Raw genomic sequence first — 11,059 nt, forward strand, 5'->3', positions numbered from 1 at the left:
ATAATATAAATTTTAATTATTTTTGGATTTTCAATAATTTCGAATCGTTCTTATCTTTATTCGAAAACTAAATTTATTTTTCGTTAACGATATTTTTTTTATAAGGAATTAATCCAAAACTTGGTTTTAATTAAACATTTTCCTAAAATAGAAACCAATTTTCAGAAATCTTGCCTAACTATGTGAAATGACCAAAATGCCCCTAAGGAACAAATTGGCATTTTTCTTCCTCCTTCCTTGCTATTCACGTACAAACAACAACATACAAACAACAACAAGAATGAAGGAATTCCTTCATTCCTCTCTACCCACAATTCAGTCTACATTCACTTGCTTAATCCCCAAGTATTTTAGCTTCTTCTTCACTCTACTTTTCACTATAATCAGCCATATATGTTCCATTCTTTTTCAACCAAAAATCAGTTACCAAAAACTGAAAATCAACTCCTTTGTTTTCTTTGATTCCAACCACCACCACCGCCGGTGGCTGCCGCCACTGCAACCCACCACCACCACCATTATCCTCCTCGACTCCTCCACCACCCACTGTCTGTCACCACCGCAACCACCTAGAACCACCACCGCACCACCGTTTTCCCTGTCCTCTGTTTCCCCTGCCTCCCTTGTCCCCCTCTGCCGCACCACCAAACGCAACCACCACCAATTCCAAACACCTCACCACCCTGTAAACCAACCCCTGCCCCCAAGTACTCCGGCGAGTCACCGCAACCACCGCCCAGAAACACCCCTGAACTCCCCTTCTTTCCCCTCCTCGGTTCGAATCTCTCTCCCCTTCCTTGCTGTTTCGCCGCCGCCAAACCACACCACCACCTTCGCCTTACCGGCGCGGTTCCGCGCCTTTGCGCCGCCCAAGCCCAGGCCGCGGCCACCTCCCTTCCCTCTCTCCTTCCCCTTCGTCCGTTCCCCTGTTCTTCGCCCCTGCTTCGTGCCCAATTAAAAAAAAAAAAAAAAAAAAGAAAGAGAGAAGAAGGAAAAGAAACCCAATTGGTTTTACTGTAAACTTCTAAACCCATTATCCAAGCCAAGCCCAATACTCTTACCTTGACCCAATACCTTAAAGTGAGTATTATTTCTTTAATTAAGTATTAATGTTTTATGAATATAAATTATTACATAGTTTAATATTGTGATAATATAGGTTTTACATGATAATTTTAATATATATATATATATATATATATATATATATATATATATATATATATATATATATATATATATATATATATATATATATATATATATATATATATATATATTGGCTGAAATTTGATTTAAATAATAATTTCGTTAATTTATGAAATTAAATAATTTTCATATAATCTATATATGAAATATACGTATTTTGATTAGAATGTCGTTTAATAATATTTTGAAGATTTTATAAAAATTATACTTTTATTAAATTTATTATTTTAAAAAAATTCACTATCTATAAATTCATTATTTATAAAATATCGGTTCTAAAGTATTTATCGTTTTAATAACTAATTCAATAATTTAATATTTTGAAAGAATTCGGACTCGGAGCTCAGAAAGAACGAACCAGCGAAAAGGCTTAGCAAATTGTGGAATTGAGGTAACGGTTATTGCTAGTACCCGCATTCCTTTCGAAATGTATTTATGAATGATGTTATGAATGATTGATGTTTTATAATGATGTTTTATGAATTGCGGGATTACAAGTATGATTTCATTGAATTGTTTTACGATAATGCAGCTTTATGCAAAGTATTGATTTAATGAATTATTATTATTCTTGAAAGAAATGATTTTATGAAATAACGAGATTTAATGGTTTATTGAACCACCCTGAATGATTGAGATTTTCCTGATTAATGTTCGATTAAAAGAAATGTAAACATGATAAATAAAAGTGTAAGAACTGGTCAAGTTCCCCTGATATGGAGCCCAGGCTCCCCCCTGATAAGAAGCACTGGCTTCCCCTGATATGGAACCAAGGTTCCCCCTGAAATGAAGCACTGGCTTCCCCTGTTATGGAGCATTGACTCCCCCTGTTATGAAGCACTGGCTTCCCCTGTTCGTAGGAGACGTCCTACCATGTTTTCCTGTAAAGTCCTGACGACCAGAATAATACTGTTAAAAGGAAACAGATTAATGAAATGATATTCCTGAAATGATATTCCTGAAATGATATTCCTGAAATGATGTTTCTGAAATGACGTTTCTAAAATTATGTTTCTGAAATGATGATGCTTCTGAAATGATGATTTATCAAATGTTTTACTATATTTTATTCTCCCTGTTTATTAAATAAAATGAATTGAAATGATGTTACGATGCTAGGGTAACTCGTTACTGAGTCTTCGGCTCACCGTTTTGTTTTCCGTTTTAGGTACTGCTGGGGACCACGGAAACGAGTAGTGGCGAGGATTTCACTATTACCAAGTTCACCTAAGTTAATGTTAAGTTGTAACAAGTTTCAGTAAAGATTCGAGATTAAGTTATGTACTTTGATTAAGGATTTGAGAAGGATGATTATGTGAATTTTGGAGTGTAATAGCTTATGATTGATGGTTGCCTTGTAATTCCCAAGAGGGAGTTACGGCGGGTAATGTCCCGACCGAATTAGGTTAATTCCGCTGCTAATTATGATTAAATAATTGAATTAGAGGTCGGGGCGTTACAGTTTGGTATCAGAGCCAAGGTTCTGGACCATAAGTGCTAAATCTTACGGGTTTTGCGCGTTGTAGAATTCAATAGGCTTTAAGCAAAGAGTTTTAAAGAATAAGTTTAAAAGAATATGTTAGAATCATGTTAAAATGAAATGAGTGTGAGTGTAGGAACGGGCCGAAAAGGGATTATTTTCCTATTATGTATGTTCTCCGGGTTGAGCACGTTATGCAGAATGTCAACTATCGAGGTGACTAACGATATTAACGAGGGAGCTCGCAACGATCACAACGTCCATGTCAACGATGACACTATCTACGAGGATGTCGCCCATGATGATCCCTATGACGATCAACCTATCGAAGATCACAAAGAAAGGATGGAACGATTAGAAACCGTTAGCACGATGTTAGCTGAATTAATCAAAGATTCTCAGAAAAATAAATCGACGAATGCGAACGAAAATGCGTCAATGTTCAAGAAGTTTTCATCCCTGAACCCACCATCTTATGATGGCAAGCCCGACCCTGTAGAATTCGAGGATTGGATTAACCGCATAGATCAGTTGTTTGAAACCTTGCAATGTCCTAAGGAATGGAGAGTCGATTTCGCCGTGTTTTACTTAACGGGTCAAGCAAGTTTATGGTGGAAAGTTAATAAGGAAAGGAAGAATGAGCCTAGATTTAGTTGGACCGAACTGCAAAAGTTATTAAGAGACAAGTTTTATCCACCATCCCTGAGGAAACAAAAGGAAGACGAGTTTTTACACTTGCAACAAGGAACAATGAGTGTTATGGAATATGCAAACAAGTTCATGGAATTGTCAAGATTTGCACCGGAGCTGGTATCAACAGAACAATCTAGGATGAACCGTTTTGAGCGAGGTCTTCATTTGAAATACCAAGATAGGTTGGCAACTCAAAGGTTTACTTCCTATCAAGATATGGTTGATATTGCAGTTAATGTCGAACGAGTTGTATTACTACGAGAAGCACAAAATGTTGGTGATAAAAGGAAGAATGATAATCAAAACCATGAAGGAGCTAAAAGGCCAAACCAAGGAAACCATAATTATAGAAGAGACCAAGGTCACAATGATAGAGCATCTCGTAAGGTATGGTGTGCTAAGTGTGGAAAGAGAAACCATACCGAAAGTGAATGTCGTGCAGGAACAAAGACATGTTATCGATGTGGAGGAAAAGATCATTTTGTCAGAGACTGCCCTAAACCACCTCCCACGGATGTTGGAAGAGCAACCTCGATCAATCATGAACGAAACAACAACAATGCTAGGGTTGATCATGATCCACCACGACCACCAATATCTGGAAAAGCTTACATGATGAGAGCTGACAAGGAAGAAGAAGATGACGTCAACGCTGATACTATTTCAATTTAGTTCTTATGTACGTTTGAACCTAAGTTTCCTGTTTTAGATTTGAATCATGTCATAGATATTTTGTCAAGGACATGTTATGAAATGTTTAAGGATCATTAATGTCCTCAAGGAAGTTTATGAAAGAATTAATAAAAGCATGATTTTGTGGATATGAATTGTTTTAAGGAACTTTTATGTTTATGAATTATTTAAGGTTGATTGTTAGAGTACCGAAAGAGCATGAGTTTGTATTTAAGGTTGAATGATAGAGTAAACAGGAGTATGAGTTTATATTTCATAAATGGAAAATCATCACTTAACTCAAGGTTATTAAAGGTTCAAAGCATTTAAGTTATGAATTATGGGTTATTTCCCCGCACCCTTCATAATGATTATTTGTGGTTGTAAGTACCTAAGTGTATTTTCATATATGTTAAGGAAGCTAAGCTAGAAATCTTTAAAAAAAAAAAAAAGTTATGCAAAAATATTATGTGATCGAGACCAAACATGATTGATGGTGAAAATATGAAATTTAGGTCACATATAGAGTTATGAGGATTATACCAAAGGAAGTTATCAGGAATTAGTCTGTCAGTAAGGTTGATGGTGTTTTTAGTCTACCTTTCCGCATCATTTATAGGATTGTTTTTGAAAGAATGCCTGATAATCTCCATAAAGAAAGCTAAGCGAGGAAATGTAAGGTTTGCAAAAATGTTATGTGGAAAATATGATTTATGGTGAAAGCATGAGATTGAGTTTTGCATATAAGTTTCAAGGATCTTACCAAAATAAGTTATCGAGAATTAGTCTGTCTATGAGGTCGATAATATCAATGAATGTTATGAAGTTCGAAAAGAATTATGAATGATTGAGGAATGCAATGGAGTTAAGAAAAGAAATCGACGAAATGACATGTCTGTAAAACCAGGTAGTATGAACTAAGTTTCTGGAATCTAGATTGTTTCTGATAAAGGCACGTGTGATGGCTTAGAATTGACCGCCACAACCCAAGTGTTTGTCGACTTAAAATACTAAGGATAAGTAACGAAGTCGTACGTCTAATGATGTAGTTTCCTGTCACGTGAATGGACTCGAACCCCCCGCAACGAACGTAGTCGACAAGTTGTGTGACGCAAAAGAAAAGATCGGAAATCGAAATCGAAACGAATCGAATAACGAAAGTCAATGACAAGATTCCCACAACAAAGAGGCCAATAGAAATTGAAAGCGAAATATCTCTAATTATTCGCCCACGAACGATATGATGTGCGAATGACTATGCTTTCTATGAATGATTATATTTTGGTCAACCATGCTCGTGTGTTAGATGTTATGCTTATGTTGAATTTGAAATGTTCACATGAATTATGTCTCTATGATATGGATTATGTTTATGATGACATGACATGATTGTACTGGTAGTCTAATTGTTATACATGGAAGCCGCCTCCGATGGAAGTTCTCCTGAGCTCAGAGTACGAGATTGATATAATAAATGACTTTTACAAATTATTCGTGTATTAGAATTGGTTGATAAATATTTATTTTCACTACATCTACATATATTTTCAGAATTATAATTTAATTTTTCATTAAAAGTTACTATTTTGGTAGAAAATATTTTCAAACAAGATATCACAAAGTAAAATGGGAGCCTAGTCTAAGCTAACAATTTGCCCCTTTTATGTTCTTTGCTCCTCGATCCTATTCTATGAAATGAAGTGGAGATACGAAAGATGATGGCGGAATATAATTGACCTTAATGACGACTAAGGATCAAGATATGATTTTGCCCCTTTTGTGTTCTCTACTCTTCGGTTCTAGGTCTCGGGTTGAAGCAGAGTCCTAAAAGATGATGGCGGAATGAAAGCTAGACCTTGTCAAAATTGAAATTGTGAGATCTTGGTTTTAAATAAAAAATTATACTCTTATTCGAGCGTTTTCAATTTTCAACAATCATTTTATAAATCTAATTTTCAAGTTTCGAGGACGAAACTTTTTCTAAGGGGGTAAGAATGTAATACCCTGAATTTTTAAAACTCGTTTAATTATGCTTAATCATTTTTATTTAGCTTAAACGTATTTTAAGATCCTAATTTCAAACTTTATTTTAATTAACGAAGTTTTATTTCGCTTGAATTTTTAATATTGTTACACGATTTACTTTTCAGATTTTATAATATAAATTTTAATTATTTTTGGATTTTCAATAATTTCGAATCGTTCTTATCTTTATTCGAAAACTAAATTTATTTTTCGTTAACGATATTTTTTTTATAAGGAATTAATCCAAAACTTGGTTTTAATTAAACATTTTCCTAAAATAGAAACCAATTTTCAGAAATCTTGCCTAACTATGTGAAATGACCAAAATGCCCCTAAGGAACAAATTGGCATTTTTCTTCCTCCTTCCTTGCTATTCACGTACAAACAACAACATACAAACAACAACAAGAATGAAGGAATTCCTTCATTCCTCTCTACCCACAATTCAGTCTACATTCACTTGCTTAATCCCCAAGTATTTTAGCTTCTTCTTCACTCTACTTTTCACTATAATCAGCCATATATGTTCCATTCTTTTTCAACCAAAAATCAGTTACCAAAAACTGAAAATCAACTCCTTTGTTTTCTTTGATTCCAACCACCACCACCGCCGGTGGCTGCCGCCACTGCAACCCACCACCACCACCATTATCCTCCTCGACTCCTCCACCACCCACTGTCTGTCACCACCGCAACCACCTAGAACCACCACCGCACCACCGTTTTCCCTGTCCTCTGTTTCCCCTGCCTCCCTTGTCCCCCTCTGCCGCACCACCAAACGCAACCACCACCAATTCCAAACACCTCACCACCCTGTAAACCAACCCCTGCCCCCAAGTACTCCGGCGAGTCACCGCAACCACCGCCCAGAAACACCCCTGAACTCCCCTTCTTTCCCCTCCTCGGTTCGAATCTCTCTCCCCTTCCTTGCTGTTTCGCCGCCGCCAAACCACACCACCACCTTCGCCTTACCGGCGCGGTTCCGCGCCTTTGCGCCGCCCAAGCCCAGGCCGCGGCCACCTCCCTTCCCTCTCTCCTTCCCCTTCGTCCGTTCCCCTGTTCTTCGCCCCTGCTTCGTGCCCAATTAAAAAAAAAAAAAAAAAAAAAAAAAAAAAAAAAAAAAAAAAAATGAAAGAGAGAAGAAGGAAAAGAAACCCAATTGGTTTTACTGTAAACATCTAAACCCATTATCCAAGCCAAGCCCAATACTCTTACCTTGACCCAATACCTTAAAGTGAGTATTATTTCTTTAATTAAGTATTAATGTTTTATGAATGTAAATTATTACATAGTTTAATATTGTGATAATATAGGTTTTACATGATAATTTTAAATATATATATATATATATATATATATATATATATATATATATATATATATATATATATATATATATATATATATATATATATATATATATATATTTTGGCAGAAATTTGATTTAAATAATAATTTCGTTAATTTATGAAATTAAATAATTTTCATATAATCTATATATGAAATATACGTATTTTGATTAGAATGTCGTTTAATAATATTTTGAAGATTTTATAAAAATTATACTTTTATTAAATTTATTATTTTAAAAAAATTCACTATCTATAAATTCATTATTTATAAAATATCGGTTCTAAAGTATTTATCGTTTTAATAACTAATTCAATAATTTAATATTTTGAAAGAATTCGGACTCGGAGCTCAGAAAGAACGAACCAGCGAAAAGGCTTAGCAAATTGTGGAATTGAGGTAACGGTTATTGCTAGTACCCGCATTCCTTTCGAAATGTATTTATGAATGATGTTATGAATGATTGATGTTTTATAATGATGTTTTATGAATTGCGGGATTACAAGTATGATTTCATTGAATTGTTTTACGATAATGCAGCTTTATGCAAAGTATTGATTTAATGAATTATTATTATTCTTGAAAGAAATGATTTTATGAAATAACGAGATTTAATGGTTTATTGAACCACCCTGAATGATTGAGATTTTCCTGATTAATGTTCGATTAAAAGAAATTTAAACATGATAAATAAAAGTGTAAGAACTGGTCAAGTTCCCCTGATATGGAGCCCAGGCTCCCCCCTGATAAGAAGCACTGGCTTCCCCTGATATGGAACCAAGGTTCCCCCTGATAAGAAGCACTGGCTTCCCCTGATATGGAACCAAGGTTCCCCCTGAAATGAAGCACTGGCTTCCCCTGTTATGGAGCATTGACTCCCCCTGTTATGAAGCACTGGCTTCCCCTGTTCGTAGGAGACGTCCTACCATGTTTTCCTGTAAAGTCCTGACGACCAGAATAATACTGTTAAAAGGAAACATATTAATGAAATGATATTCCTGAAATGATATTCCTGAAATGATATTCCTGAAATGATGTTTCTGAAATGACGTTTCTAAAATTATGTTTCTGAAATGATGATGCTTCTGAAATGATGATTTATCAAATGTTTTACTATATTCTATTCTCCCTGTTTATTAAATAAAATGAATTGAAATGATGTTACGATGCTAGGGTAACTCGTTACTGAGTCTTCGGCTCACCGTTTTGTTTTCCGTTTTAGGTACTGCTGGGGACCACGGAAACGAGTAGTGGCGAGGATTTCACTATTACCAAGTTCACCTAAGTTAATGTTAAGTTGTAACAAGTTTCAGTAAAGATTCGAGATTAAGTTATGTACTTTGATTAAGGATTTGAGAAGGATGATTATGTGAATTTTGGAGTGTAATAGCTTATGATTGATGGTTGCCTTGTAATTCCCAAGAGGGAGTTACGGCGGGTAATGTCCCGACCGAATTAGGTTAATTCCGCTGCTAATTATGATTAAATAATTGAATTAGAGGTCGGGGCGTTACACATGTTCCCCATTGGTTTTTCACGTGCTACATTCTAGAGGGATACTAATCAATTATCAATCATCAATATTTTGAGAGTTGGTCAAGGGTTGAGTAAACTCTTGTACTGGGGAATTGGTCAAGGGTTTGAGTGAATTCTTGTATCAAGTTTTGGGCTGGAACTTGAGTGAGTTCCTGATGTGTATGGGGCAGGAACGTGAGTGAGTTCCTGATATGTATTTGGGTAGGCTTTGAGTGAAGTCTATGAGAGAGAAGCAGAGAGGCTTTGAGTGAAGTCTAAGAGTCAAGAGAGACTTCTAGGGAAGTCAGTGAGAGCGTAGTTGTTTGAGGGAACAACTATTGGGAACTTGATCGAGTTCGTAGAGGAACTCAAGTAATGGCCAAGTTTCTTATAGGATTGTAACTGAGTTGTTGCCCTATAGTGAAAAGAGTTTGAGTTGAAATCCCTAGTGGGTCGAGGTTTTCTTTCCAGTTGGGCCCTGGAAAGTTTCCTCGTAAAATCTCTCTTGCATTGTTTCTCTACTTGCTTATGTTCTTTATAATTCCGCAAAAATTGGCTAGCAAGTTCCATATTACAATTCACCCCCCCTCTTGTAGTGTTCCATCCAAATAACAATTGGTATCAGAGCCGGAACTCGCTGATAAGCAGGCAATCCTGCTGAGTTAAGTTCATGGAAGGAGGAACAATTACAAGAAACTTGATGAAAGGAACTCGATCCTACCCATTCAAAGGAACAAGGCAGATCTGACTTTTATTGTTGAATAAAAGTCAGTCAAGGTGTAACAGGCGATCTTCTAAGGTAAATATCTATTCCTTTAGACCTTCTTTGAGTGCATACATTAATTAATTGCGTGTTCCTTGCATTGTTTCTAATGGAACTTCTGTTTTGTTTTGATTTAAAATTAAATTTGAAAAATCTAAAATCTATATTTAATAAATGATTTTTCAATTTATTTTTTCAAAATTCAGTACATTAAAATTATGTCAAGGAAACGTATTTTGAAAAATGCATATCTGTGGAACTCGGAGTTTTTAATTTTTAGGCAACAAAATATCCTACTTATTTTTTCTCTGCCTAAGAACTATTATTTTATATGCTTCATGAATATATTGAATATCATTTATATGAAGGCTTATTGTATCTTGGTAGTAGTTGTTGTGTTGATTATTTTCTTAACAGTTACTACTAACAAGAAGGGACCCAAATCTGTTGGGTTCCCTTGACAAAGAAATTGGTACAGGAACAAACAAAGATGCACATTAATATGTCAGAGTTCCTATGAATATAAGTTCCACATTGAGGAACTAACTGGATCACTGTTGACCCACGAGTTACACTTAGTAACTCATGAGGGTGTGACATTATTAAAGATACATTACATCAGCACCCCATTTCGGAACAAGGATCAAAATCCGAAGAGGAACTTCTAGATAAAGGAACTCATTCCATTCCAAGGAACAGATAAAGGCTGCAACTAAAAGATCCTTAATGATATATTTAAGGTAAACATCTAATGTTTGAGATCTTTATATGCATACGCTATTTATTTAACTCAAGTTCCTGACAACGTTTTATGAAAATTATTCAAATGTATTTTGAATTTGTTTAATCGATTTTGGATCTTCTCAAATATGTTTTTGTGAGACAAATTTCAGATTCTAAAATTGATTTTACATTTATGCATTATTTGTTTAATAAGAATGGTTCAAGGAACAAGACAAAGGAACAATGCATATAGCCACTCTTGGAACTTGGTTTCCCTGCGAAGGGAACTTTATTCTTTGGGCTACATAATCTAATGTTATATCATTTATTGTCCAAAGAACGATTTTTCCATGTATTATGAGTATATTGAATATTTATTACATGTATGCATGTTGAATCTTAGATCCAGCAGTTTAAAATAATCATTTTCTAAGATGCTAATGCTAAAAAGAAAGGAACTGAAATCATGTCAGGTTCCCAAGACCATTAATTGTTTACAGGTCTGTTAGTTTACAATTTTTGTATACTTTAATTTTCTAAATTATGCTACTTAAATATATTTACTACTAATGCATGATTATGGAACGTAGTAGAAGAGAAATGATTTTTACAGGTTTATAACTCATGAT

General features: G+C 35.1%; 2 long non-coding RNA genes across 2 annotated transcripts; both read left to right on the top strand.

Moving 5' to 3' along the window:
* The first annotated feature begins 216 nt into the window (after positions 1-216).
* On the top strand, positions 217-2,549 carry LOC130459599 (uncharacterized). The gene is made up of 3 exons (XR_008919113.1): positions 217-1,080; positions 1,537-1,600; positions 2,378-2,549. It is a non-coding gene; the product is annotated as an uncharacterized lncRNA (long non-coding RNA).
* Positions 2,550-6,459: 3,910 nt separating this feature from the next.
* On the top strand, positions 6,460-8,823 carry LOC130459607 (uncharacterized). Its single transcript, XR_008919122.1, has 3 exons — positions 6,460-7,313; positions 7,765-7,828; positions 8,652-8,823. It is a non-coding gene; the product is annotated as an uncharacterized lncRNA (long non-coding RNA).
* The last annotated feature ends 2,236 nt before the right edge of the window (positions 8,824-11,059 follow it).

This window comes from Spinacia oleracea, chromosome 4 (genome assembly GCF_020520425.1).
Source record: "Spinacia oleracea cultivar Varoflay chromosome 4, BTI_SOV_V1, whole genome shotgun sequence".
Classification (NCBI taxonomy): domain Eukaryota; kingdom Viridiplantae; phylum Streptophyta; class Magnoliopsida; order Caryophyllales; family Amaranthaceae; genus Spinacia; species Spinacia oleracea.